At 36.7% G+C, this 13,823-nt stretch overlaps 1 long non-coding RNA gene across 2 annotated transcripts in view; it reads right to left on the reverse strand.

The window, feature by feature from the left end:
* Nucleotides 1-415: 415 nt before the first annotated feature.
* Nucleotides 416-13,823, reverse strand: part of LOC112673581 (uncharacterized) — an 80,829-nt gene continuing 67,421 nt past the window's right edge. For both annotated transcript variants that reach the window (XR_007405639.1, XR_004809147.2), the window contains one exon: nt 416-4,104. This is a non-coding gene — a long non-coding RNA (uncharacterized LOC112673581). The remainder of the gene's footprint in view (nt 4,105-13,823) is intronic.

Genomic DNA, 13,823 nt, shown 5'->3' on the forward strand with positions numbered 1-13,823 from the left:
GAGAGTTTCAATATCTTGGATATCTGAGAAGAACTAGATCTTCTTACATTGAAGGGGGTGGGGGTGGGATGGACATTATCAGAGTCATGATACTGTAAAGTTATCTGTTAAGTTATACTTTAGTTGGCGTGACCTCCTTAGTTTACTGGGAGAAATTAAAAGATAGTCTTCAGAACATGAGTTTGAGAAGGAGCCAAATCTGAGTTCAAATGTGAGTTGTCATCCTCATCACACTTGTGGCAAGGTTAAGCAAGTAGTATCATTGACCTTTTTTAGTATTATAATTGGTTAAAAAAAACACACACACAATCCTTTAGACTAGTGTCTTAGGCAAGATACCCCTGAATAAGAATTGATTTGCAAGCAATTTTTTTAAAAAATATTTATTTATTTATTTATTTGAGAAATAGTAAGAGAGTGATCATGAGTGAGGGTGGGGAGAGGCAGAGGGAGAGAATATCAAGTGGACTCTGCACTCAGCATAGAGCCTGACACAGGGCTCAATCCCATGACCCTGAGATCATGACCTGAGCTGAAACCGAGAGTTAGATATCCAACTGACTGAGCCACCAAACTACTCCAATGCAATGATTTTTTAAGGAATTGCTATCAGAAAAGACTGATGAAGGAATGAGGGAAGCTGGTCAAAAAGGAAGAAGCCAAATGATGATGGAGAGTGTTCAGGTAAATTCCCAACTTCAGCTGATCCCAAAGGAAGCTCTGGAGTATAAATTGCACTCCAGAGTTTGTGTTACCTTCAGAGAAAATGAGCTGAGCTTCCCTATTTCAGTACCAATCAGTAAGGCTCACCTCCTCATTCATAAAATCATAATCATATCTATATCATTGCTTTACTTGAATCCTAAATTCTACATGTGTAAAGCACTTAGCAAAATGCCTAGTGCAAGGTAAGAACATGACATGTGGTAGGTTGTTTCCAATAATGATTGTCACTATTATTGAAGAAACTGAGCAAGTCGCTCAGGTATCACACAACTAGCCAGAGCAGAGCCTTGAAAGAGGACATATGCTTCATTCTTTCCCTGCAACTCCCCTGAGGAGTCACAGAAACTCTTGGCTACATGCTTATACTCTGGATCATTGGGTACCCAAGTGTCTTCTTCTGGGTGGTTCTATTCTAAAGTCAATTAGAATTAAAATGAAGAGTTAGAAATGAAAGTGATTCTGTCATGTGTTGGTTAGTACTGTTCTGAAAATCTGAACAGAAAAGGTCAGATAATTCAAAATGTATTCATCCATATGGGTGCATTCACATGGAAGCAAAGTTGAGTCGGAAATATTTCACATTGACCAGTGTAATATATTCATTTGAAAGTAGAGCCTTGTCATCTCTCATTAAGTTTTTAAAATACAACTAGTACATGGTAAAAAGGATATATACCATGTAAATAAATTCATCTTCTTTCCTGAGACTATTCAGCACTTTTCCATCATTCTTCACCCTCATTCTGTGTGTTTTGCTTCTAATAAAGAAGCACCCATGTGCCTCTTATTGGATAAACATTCTTAAACTACTCAAACCATTTTGCCTGCACACTATAGCCAGAAGAGCTAAGAGTCTATATTTGCCAGAGAGAACCTTTACTGATGACTGCTTGGTGCTGAACTGTGAAATCCCAATTCCCTCATCATAGGTAGGACAAATTATGAAGCTCCTCTTGGAGTCGGGCTGAGCTGGGAATTCATGTGAGATTTCCCCATCCTCATTTAGTTTCTTTGTGTTCCCTATTAAGCTTCCCTCACTCCTTTACTGGTCTTTTCTGGGAGCAATTTCATAACAAATCACTTCTAAATACAGCTTTGTCTAAAGTCAACTTCTGGAGTTCTGACCTAAGCTGCTAATGCAAAAGGATTTTCTTAACCAATGTAAGACCAAGTTAGCCACATTGCATAATAAAAATTAACATTTTTTGCATGACTCTTATTTATCATGAAAGTGTAAAGCAATCTATAGGTTATAGCATATATGGGCTAAGTTTACAGATAAAAAATAAATTATAAGATAAATACTAATAAAAGCTAAGTAACCTATTCATAATCACACAGCTAGTTATGACATCTTGATTTAGACTAGTTTGGCAATAAAGCTTTGACTCTTAGCCAGTCACCACCTTTGAACCCTTAAACTTGAAATGGAGAAAGTGTGAAAGAAGATCCTTTAGTTCTTATTCCAAGAGGCATCCATTTCAACCTCTGGATTAATTGTCCAAAGAAATTGTCTTTGTTTTCAGATTCTCTGCTAGGTCAGCCTTGAATGTTTCTAGATTTTGCCTTATATTCCATAGAGGAAAGTGTAGACTGACATTTCACTTGCATTTTTATGCTTGTGTTACTTAGATCTTCTTAGAGACCCCGTTGAGTCCCAGTACTAGCTGCCAGTGATTCTCCACTAGGGAGTGGGTTTTAAAATTATCACTGACCATAAAGGCTCATTCACCAGAAATGTAATATCCCTGAAATCTGACCTTCTTGAAGTTCAAAAGATAGTATCACTAAAGTGAAAAGAAATCCTTCTATGTAGGGTTGATCTTACTGACTATAATGAGGATCAGAGTTTCAATCTGCTCCCCAAGTATGCTGTAGTAAGGAAGAAAGAAAGAAAAATAAGAAAGTGGAGATGAGGCTAATTCAGTGGAATTCAGTACGACAAATGTATTGAAGGTCTTTTGCCCTTATTCACTTCATTATGCTGGGGCAGCACCCCTGCCATCTCCTTTTCAAACTCTACTATAACTCTTGCAACTACATTCAGCACAGCAACAATACTTCACACTGATTCTAATGATAATACTCCCTTGATATTTCTCCACCACTAATAAAATCATTTGGAATCTATAAAGATAATGGTCATAAAAAGTAGTGAACACAGATGCATAGCCAAAAGGAAAATATCCAGGGACTAAGAATGTTTCATTGTTTCCTTGGCTCTTTCCCTCCTACCATGTATTAACTTAACCAACAGTAGATAGTAGATCATTGGGATACCTACGTTTTTGGGTAGAGCTTCACCCATATTGAATCATGTGAAAGATACAATACTAGGTGCAGGTATCATCTCTCCTGCAAGAAGCTTAGAGTCTAGACTAGAGGTTAAGACTTCTGAATTGATTGACTTAGAGTCTAGACTAGAGGTTAAGACTTTTGAATTGATTGACTAAGCATGAAATATGTAGAATCTATTCATGATTGTATAAGTTTAGTGGATGAAAAAATCAGACTGATCAGGGTAAACATTGTGAAGGAGGTTGATTTTGTTTTTTGTTTTTTAAAATATTTTTTTTAAGATTTTATTTATTTATTCATGAGAGACACACAGGGAGAGACAGAGAGAGAGAGAGAGAGGCAGAGACACAGGCAGAGGGAGAAGCAGGCTCCATGCAGGGAGCCTGATTTGGCGCTCAATCCCTGGCCCCGGGGTCACGCCCTGAGCCTAAGGCAGACGCTCAACCTCTGAGCCACCCAGGCGTCCACAAGGAGGTTGATTTTGAACAGCTGCTTGCTATGGGCAGGCTAAGAAACAAGAAAAGGCATCCCCATGCTCAATGTCTGCATAAACAAAGGAGTGGCAGAAAAAATTCAGAATACATATCTGACAACAATGGACCTACATTGATAAAGGGTTCATAACAAAAACTTGAGAGATTTAAACTAGAGCTAAATTGCCTTTCAAATATTTTTGAGATGTCCAAGGCTTCCCATATTAAACACTCATTAATTTCTGTTTAACAAATTATATTACTAATCTATTTTTTGTATAACAAACCCAGTGATTCAAAACAACCATTTTGTTTACTCATAATTCCGTGGATAAGCAGTTTGAGGTAGGTTGAAGTGAATGGTCTTCTGTTGGTCTAGTCTGGGGTCATTCATGCAGCGTTTGTCATTCTGGCAGCTCAGATGAGATTAGGTGGTCTTGATGGATGTGAATATATGCTCCTATTTTGGAGACAGTCTAAAACTATGGATTCATTAATGTTGAGGGAACAAGCTCCATTCACCACACTTTCTCCATCCCCCAGACTTTGCACTAGGTTGCATCTGGCTCATGGACTCTGTGGTTCCATCAGCGTCATAGTGAAGATTCTAAAAAAGATATTGAGAGAGCTAAGGGTTATGGATCTAAAGGCAAAACATTTACCATTCTTTTACTATAAAGAAGAAATTTTGAGTAAGATTTCAAACTTGGAGATAAATCTATGCTATTTATCCAACTTAAAAAAAAAATCATCCAGTGCCATGAACATTCTGGAATGGTTAGGCTGAGAGATGGTCAAACTATCTTGTTCTGTGCCCTACAAGAAGACATGGAAGGAGTTGATGGTTTTAGAAGAACATAGCTATGATGAACCTGAACACTAGTGGTAACATTTTTAACTCAGTGGAGAGAAAGTAAATCTGTGTGTTTCTAGTATATGTCTGCAGGATCTGGCATAGATATGGAAAGGACATCTTTCTCCTTTGGGCTAAAACACAAGACACATAGCATACGAGCAACACCTTTTCTCCTTAACACCTACATAGGGATTTGTCATACCTCCAAGTAATATATTTTCATTTACTTTTAATATTGAAAATCTAGCTCCTTAACCTTCTGATATTTGAAGAAAAAATGTCATTTAGTGGCCTGAAACAAAAAATGTCATTTAGTGGCCTGAAACAGAATCTCACTAAATGGTGCTGAAACAAACTGAAAATTTTCATCTGCTGTCTAAAAATATCTAAGAGAGTCTTTTATTAATTTTTATTTAAATTCAATTAGCCAACATATAATACATCATTAATTTCAGATGTAGAGTTCAATAATTCATCAGTTGCATATAACACCCAATGCTCATCACCAAGAAAACCTTTTTATACAGGGAGAATACATTTGTTGCCATAGTCTGTCTGCCTACAGCAGCTTTCCTAAAGGGTGGGGACGGTCCTCAAAGTGCTTCAGAAATGTTAATTTATTTATTCCTCAAATACATTAATTAATATATAAAGAACAAGAATTTGTTGCTATTTTTTTAAAAGAGCCACATTAGCATCTGTCCATATCCCCATTGGTCCTAACCCTGTGGTGCACATTGACCTGACATCCAAATGTCACCATTTGCATCTATTTGCCCAAGGGCTTCTCTTGCCACTGCATTTCTCTCCCTCTACACACAGCAGGCTGAAATGACTAGGGAATTAATAGTCCCCAGGAGCAGCCATCAACCAAAGACTGACAAATATTAAAAATCAGTATGCAGCACCTCCCCTTACCTTAACCTCTACCTTCTGGTGTGATAACTCTGAGCCTCATGTTCTACACCATCTCCAGCGTTCCCAGTGGGATGGAGCTCCAGTTACCCACACTGACACTGAAATACAGAGAATAACCTGAATCATCTGCCTTGCTATCCTGGTGCTTCCTGGGGTTGCCTCCTAACTAAATCACTCATACTCCAATACTTGTCTCATATTCTGCTTCTGGGGAAAACAAACCAAGGACAAACAGTGATGCATAGAATAAAACTGTTTGCCTTAAATTAAATCAGATCTAATCTTCAGCTTTAGGATTCAGAACACCTTCCATAAGATCTTGTTTTCCTTTCTATATTTAGAATTGTCAGGTTTATAAATTAGAAAAGACTTTAGAAATTTTATTCCAAACCCCCCATTCTACAGATAAGGAAGCTGAAAGTCAGAGAGGTAAAGAAGTTGCTTCTTGGGGAAAAGTAGTCCATTTTTTCATTCCTAGCACAGCACTGTCCACACTAAGCCACACCATATTGATTATTTTGAGAGCATCTCTATGTCTTTCCTTTTTTTTTTTTTTTAATTTTTATTTATTTATGATAGTCACAGAGAGAGAGAGAGAGGCAGAGACACAGGCAGAGGGAGAAGCAAGCTCCATGCACTGGGAGCCTGATGTGGGATTCGATCCCGGGTCTCCAGGATCGCGCCCTGGGCCAAAGGCAGGCGCCAAACCACTGCGCCACCCAGGGATCCCCTCTATGTCTTTCCTTATTGAGTATGATACAATCAAAATAACATGGTCCAATAAGGGAGAGAGACAAATTTGCAGATAGCAAGAAAAGCAGACTAGACTAAGGAATAGGGAGCAAAAATGGGTAAAGGGGAGTGGGAGGTACAGGTTTCCCACTACAAAATGAGTAAGTCATGAGGATAAAAGATACAGCACAGGGAATATAATCAATAGTATTGTGACAGCCTTGTATGGTGACAGCCCACTAGCTACACTTGTGATGGGCCCAGCATAACATCTAGAATTGTCAAATCACTATGTTGTACACTCAATATTAATGTAATATTGTACATTAACTATACTTCAATAAGAAGAAAATAATAAATAAAAATAAATTTTAAAACAAGGAAAAAGTAAAGGAAGAAAACAAGTTAGCTTAGCAGTCAAGGCTAAATAGAGTGAAGTGATTCTCAGTTTTGGACACACATTAGAATTACACAGGGGTGCTTTTAAAAATACTGAAGCCTGGATACCTTCCCCCAGATATCCTGATTTAATTTCTTTAGTATGCAGCCTTGCATTGGGATTTTTTTAAAAAATGCTCAGTTGACTCTAATGTGAACCAAGATTGAGAACCACCAGTCTAGTGTACCAAACTGTGCAATGCTTCCTTTATTGAGATAAGAAATCACATTGCTTCAAGTAGAAACTCTCAGAAATCAGAAGAGGCTCCAGGGATATTAAAACATGAAAAAATAACAGAAGAAACTATAAAAATATTGGTATACTTTAAAGGATTACATTTAGCATTTGTAGAGAGCACTGGGCAATATCATTACACACTAACTACAGTACATGTTATAGGCCAAATAATGGTCCTAGAGTTGTCTGCATCAAAATCCCCAGAACCTGTGAATATGTTACCTTACTGATAACTGAGATTTTTGAAAATATGATTAAGGTTCCATAAATGGGGAGATTATCCTGGATTATCTGACTCTTGTAATCACAAGAGTCCTTATGAAAGGGAGGCAAGAGGGTAGGAATCACAGAAGTGAGGTGAGAAGCAGACGCTGGAGTAATGCCATTGCTGAAGGGGGCCAGGCACCAAGGAATGCAGGTGGCCCCTTGAAGCTGGAAAAAACAAGATGGATTCTCCCCTAGAGCTCCCAGAATGGATACAGCCCTGCCAACACCCTGATTTTAGCCTTCTATGACCCATTTTTCAGACTCTGACATCCAGAACCGTAAGCTAATAAATCTGCACTGCTGTAAGTCCCTAAGTATGTAGTAGATTATTGCAATGACAGTACCAAACTAATATGGGCTTGCAGTGTGGTCTATTCAATGAAATACAATTTTAAAGTTGTTTGATAAACATTTTTTTTCCATTCCCATTTCCATGAATAATGCAATTTAAAGATATGACTGAAAGCCTAAAACGAGAGCCCTTTCTGATGACTGTGCAGTCCAAGCCATATGACTCTCCTGGCCCCAATGATAAGCCCTGCCTCCAAGGACATATGATGATGTTGAAGCTGATAGCAAATAGGATACAGGCTAATTTTTGTCTAAATGATGCCCAAAATAGAAAATTAGAGGTTCTGAATGATCATTTGTTCATTTATTTTTCTACTCTTCTATTAATCAATTTATTTATCCACTCAACCAGTACTTTTTGGCTTCTGTTACTATGTTGGGCAGGGGTGTGATCTAGTGTAGTTAGGATTCCAGATAAAACACAGTAGGCCTAGTTAAACTTGAATTTCAGAAAAACAAACAATAGTATGTGTATACCAAATAATGCATCATATTAATATTATAATATTTGATGTTCACTTGAAATTCAAGCTCAAACTGGGCATTTTATATTTCTTTTTGCTAAATCTAACAACTCCGAGTATAGTGGTTCTCAGACAGAATTCCAAGACACACCATTGTGTTACTGGTAATTAGTTACTACACTTTGTGAATGACCTATGTTTACAAAAACTTAGACCTGGTTCTCTTTAGCTGAATTTATACTAATATGGAGTTTGTGTCAAAAGAGAAGACTTGACTTCTTGTCAGAATAAGAAGGAAAAAAGCAAGGCACACAATACTTGAGCAAACCCCTGGGAGATGAAAGAGCCATGCGTTTTGAAAGGTAGAAGATAAAGGAAGAGCGTGACTGACTGCCATGTATATTTCAGAGGCTCGTGGACCACCTTTTGAATTCTGCCCCATCATCCACTAGCTGTGTGATTTAAGGGAAGTTATATTTTTCTCTGAACTTTTGGGGCTCTTTTCCTATAAAATTAGAACACTATCTTTCACTCTTCACAAATGACATGATACTCTAGGTTGAAAGCCTTAAAAGACTCCACCCGAAAATTGCTAGAACTGATACAGGAATTAAGCAAAGTGGCAGGATATAAAACCAGTGCACAGAAGTCAGCTGCATTTCTATACACTAACAAGGAGGCAGAAGAAAGAGAAAGCATGAAAGTGATCCCATTTACTATTTATACCAAAAACTGTAAGATACCTAGGAATAAATCTAACCAAGGAGGTAAAGGATATATACTATGAAAACTATAGAATATTTATGAAAGAAATTGAGGAAGACATAAAGAAAGGGAAAAACATTCCATGCTCATGGATTGGAAGAAAAAATATTGTTAAAATGTCTATACTACCAAAAGCAATGTACACATTCAATGTAATCCTTGTCAAAATCCAACAACATTTTTCACAGAGCTGGAACAAAGAATCCTAAAATTTGTATGGAACCAGAGAAGACTCTGAAGAGCCAAAGGAATGTTGAAAAAGAAAACCAAAGCTGGAGGTATCACAATTGCAGACTTCAAGCTGTATTACAAATGGTGATCATCAAGGCAGTGTGGTAATGGCACAAAAACAGATACATAGATCAATGTAACAGAATAGAGAACCCAGAAATGGGCCCTCAACTCTATGGTCAACCAATCTTTGACAAAGCAGGAAAGAATATCCAATGGAAAAAAGTCTCTCAACAAGTGATGTTGGGGAAAATTGGACAGCCACATTCAAAAGAATGAAACTGAACAACTTTCTTACACCATATACAGAACTAAGCTCAAAATGGATGAAAGACATAAATGTGAAACAGGAATCCATCTCCAAAATCCTAGAGGAGGACACAAGCAGCAACCTCCTTGACAATGGCCACAGCAACTTCTCGCTAGATATGTCTTCAAAGGCAAGGGAAACAAAAGCAAAAATGAACTATTGGGACTTCATCAAGATAAAAAGCTTTTGTACAGCAAAGGAAATAGTCAACAAAACTAAAAGGCAACCTACAGAATGGGAGAAGATATTTGTAAATGTCTTACCAGATAAAGGGCTAGTATCCAAAATCTATAAAGAACTTATCTCACACACCAAAATACAAAACACACCAAACTCAACACACCAAAATACAAAAAATCCAGTCAAGAAATGGGTAGAGAACCTGAACAGACATTTCTCCAAAGAAGATATACAAATGGTCAACAGACATGAAAGAATGCTAAGCATCAGAGAAATACAAATCAAAACCACAATGAGATATTACCTCACACCTGCCAGAATGGCTAAAATTAAATACTCAGGAAACAACATATGTTGGTGAGGAATAAGAAAAAAAGGCAACTCTCTTACACTGTTGGTGGGAATACAAACTGGTGTAGCCACCCTAGAAAACAATATAGAAATTCCTCAAAAAGGTAAAAATACAGCTACCCTAGAAGCCAGCAATTGTGCTACTAGATGTTTACTGAAAGGATATAAACATAGTGATTCAACAGGGACACATGCACCCTAATGTTTATAGCAGCAATGTTCATAATAGCCAAAATATGGAAAGGGCCCAGATGTCCATCAACAGATGAATGAATAAAGAAGATGTCACACACACATACACACACACATACACACGCACACACACTGCACTACTCAGCCATCAAAAAGAATGAAATCTTACCATTTGCAACAATGTGGATGGATATTATGCTAAGCAAAATAAGTCAGTCAGGGAAACACAAATATCAAATGATTTCATTCATATATGGAATTTAAGAAACAGAACATATGAACATAGGGGAAGAGAGGGAAAAATAGAAGCAGAGAGGGAGACAAACCATACAGACTCCTATAGGAAACAAACTGAGGGTTGCTGGATTGGAGGTTGGTGGGGGGATGGAATAACTGGGTGATGGGCATTAATGGAATGATAACTGAGCATTATATGTAACTGATGAATCACTAAAGTCTACCTCTGAAACTAATGATACACTATATGTTAATTAAATTTAATTTAAATTTAAAAATATTTAAAAGAACATTATCTAATTCATAGGTCATTTGATCAATCAACTAATGTTTACTGCATACCTGCTATGTATCAAGCGTCATTCCAGCTATTAGATGTACTATGTTAAACAGGCCAAAGTCCTTCTTCTCAAGAATTTTATGTTTCTTCAGGTATTGTGATGATTAAAGAAACCATGACAGTGCTGAAGCACATAGTAGATGTTCAATAAATGCTATGGAATGATTGCTTTGATAACTAATGGCTTAAGACCCTGTCCTCAAGAGGCTAACTCTCAAGTACACAGGTTGGTCCTGCCTGCCTTGTTTGCTTATGGGCCTGGGAAATTCTATTTGGCAAAAACTATTTTAAATCTGGAGTAACATAGAGTGTCATTTTCTTCTAACCTAAGAGGAAATAGCGAAGGAGATAACAGACTTCATTAGGTTCTGTACTTCCTCTGTGAGAGAAGTTTCCATGAAGCAATTCATGGTGTGAAGAAGGACAGTGGATTCTATGCTGTGCTTGCCTGTAGGTCAAAAGGCCCATGATGAGATGCTCCAACTTTTTCAGCTATGGTTACCCGTACGGAGATGGAGATAAGCAAGAGGCTTAGGCATCTATGTGTTTACATTCAATCTCACTTATGCAAGTAACATTTATTGAAGTAATTTCCATGTATGAGGGAGGTAAACTTTCACAGCTGACTGCAGTTCATATTGCTTACGTGCAAAAATCTGGCAGCAGCATGTGCTCTGAGATTATACAGGAAAGAAATATCTGATGGAATCCACAATATTTTCCTCATGTTATGATGTGCTACAATTTCCCTAATCTTTATGTGTGCCTAGGAAAATATAAATAGGAAAGACATTTATCACAGCATAGAAAGTCATCTATTTATTCAACATCTATCCATTGGGTGGCCTTTATTAAGCACAGTACTGAGAAGAACAAAAAAGTCATGTTAAAATCTTGCTACTTGAAGGGTGATAACCTGTGGTCAATTAGCATTATCAGCAGTGAGTTCTTCAGAAAGGCAGAATCTCAAGTTCTACCCAAGACCTACCAAACAAGCATCTACATTTAACAAGGTCCCAGGTGATTCAAACGTACACTAGAGTTTGAGAAGCCCTAATGGATGATACAGTCATGACTCACTGGAGAGGCTACTGCTATGGAGACAGAATTTACACACACTATTAAGAAATAATGAGAATGACCATAGAAGTTTTCTCAAATTAAAATCTAAATTTCCTGCAAATTTCCTTTCTTCTTTCTTTTCTCTCACTGTTATTTCAAACTATTTCTTACCATAAGCAACAGTGCTGAACTCATTCAAAATGATATTATTCCTGTCTGTATGTATTTATTTCCCAGGTTTCACTTCTTCCTCCCGAATTCTTAGCTTTGGGCATGCAAATTCTCTATTCATCTTGTTTTTGAAAAATGCAGCCTCACTACTGTATAAATGTTTTTCACCATCAGCTTCAAATATTTATGCCAATAATTGGTATCAGAGTAACAGAATGGTAAGAAACGACTCCAAAATCAATTATATCAGGGTTTGCAATATTCTTTATATTCACAATAAGTTTCATGTATCTCCTTTTCTGTGAACTCACATTGATTCTTTAAAAATTGAAACATGACTCGCATACAAAAAATTATGACCCTTTTAAATACAACTCAGTGGTCTCAAGCACATTGATAAGATTGTACAACCATCACCTCACTTCCAGAACATTTTCATCTCCCCACAAAGAAACCCCATGCCCAGCAACAATCACCATCTTTTTTTCCTTCCCACAGCTCCTGGTCGCCACTGATTCATCTTCTGTCTTCTATGGATTTCCCCATTCCAGATATTTCTTATAAATGGAGTCATTCAGTATATAGCCTTTTGTGTCCGGTTCCTTTCACTTATCATGTTTTCAAGGTTCATCCATTTTATAGCATGTATCAGTTCCTTATTCCTTTATATAGTTTAATAACATTCCATTGTGTAGATATACTATAGTTGTTAATCTATTAATTTGTTGATGGATATTTAGGTTGCATCTGCTTTTTGGCTATTGTGAGTAAAACTGCTATGAACATTCATTTACTAGTATTTGTGTGAATTGATGTCATTAATTCTCTTCTGCATGTACCCAGGAATGGAATGGCTGGGCCATATGGTAACTCGACATGTACCATTTGAGGAACTGCCAAACTGTTTTCCGTAGCAGCTACACCACTTTAGATTCCCAGCAGCAATGAGTGATGACTCTAATTTCTCCACATCCTTGCCAACACTTGTTCTTGTCTGTGTTTTTTATTGTAGACATCTTTTTGCTGTGAAATGGTTATTTCATTGTAGTCTTCATTTGCATATCCCTAAAAACTAGTGATGTTGAAAATCTTTCATATGCTTAGAGACCATCTATATATCTTCTTTGGAGAAGAAATCTTTTGCCCATACTGGGCTTCTTACTATTGTTCTTGATATATTCCAGACACCAGACCCTTAATAGATTATTTCTTAATACTTTCTCCCATCCTGTGGGATATCTTGTCACTTTATTGATCATATTCTATCAAGCACAGGTTTCTTGTTTGCTTGCTTGCTTGTTTTAATGTAGTCTAATTCACCCACCTTTTCTTTGGTTGCTTGTGGTTTTAAAGTGTCATATTTAAGAAACTATTGCCTAATCCAAGGTCATGAAGATTTGCACTTATATTGTCCTTTAAGGGTTTTAAAAATCTTAGTTCTTATTTAAGGTCTTTGACACATTTTGACTTAAGTTTGGCATATGGTGTAAAGGTCCAGTCATATGAGCACCATTTTTTGAAAACATCAGTTTTTTAATTGCTTTGGCACCTTTAACAAAAATCAGTTGACCATAAATATATGGGTTTATTTGTAGACTCTTAGTTCTATTCCATTTATCTCTATGTCTATCTTTATGCCACAACTCACATCTTAAGTATTGTATTTTGTATTAAATTTTTAATTGGAAAGTTCGAGTCCTCCAACTTCATTCTTTTTTCAGGAGAGTTTTGAGCATTCTTTGTCCCTTGAATTGCCATATGATTTTAGGATATATTACCGTCTTGACATTGAAATCTTCCTATCTGTGACCTTGAAACATCTTTCCATTTATGTAAGTATTCTTTAATTTCCTTCAATGATGTTTTTAAGTTTTCAGTGTATGAGTTTCTTTGGTTAAGCTTATTCCTAAGTATTTCTTTCTTAATTGTGCTATTATATATGGAATTGTTTTCATAATTTAATTTCCAGGTCATTCATTGTGGGTGTATACAAATACAATTGATCTTTGAATATTGATCTTGTATCCTGGAATTTTGCTAAATTGCTTATTAGCACTAATGGATTTTTGTAGATCTCAGTATTTTCTATAAAAAGATTATGTCATCTATGAATGTAGTTTTACTTAATCCTACACATTCTATATGCCTTGTATTTCTTTTTCTTGCCTAATTGGACAAGCTAGAAACTTCAGTATTATGTTAAGTAGAAATGACAAAAGCACA

This window comes from Canis lupus, chromosome 24, assembly GCF_003254725.2.
Source record: "Canis lupus dingo isolate Sandy chromosome 24, ASM325472v2, whole genome shotgun sequence".
NCBI lineage: Eukaryota > Metazoa > Chordata > Mammalia > Carnivora > Canidae > Canis > Canis lupus.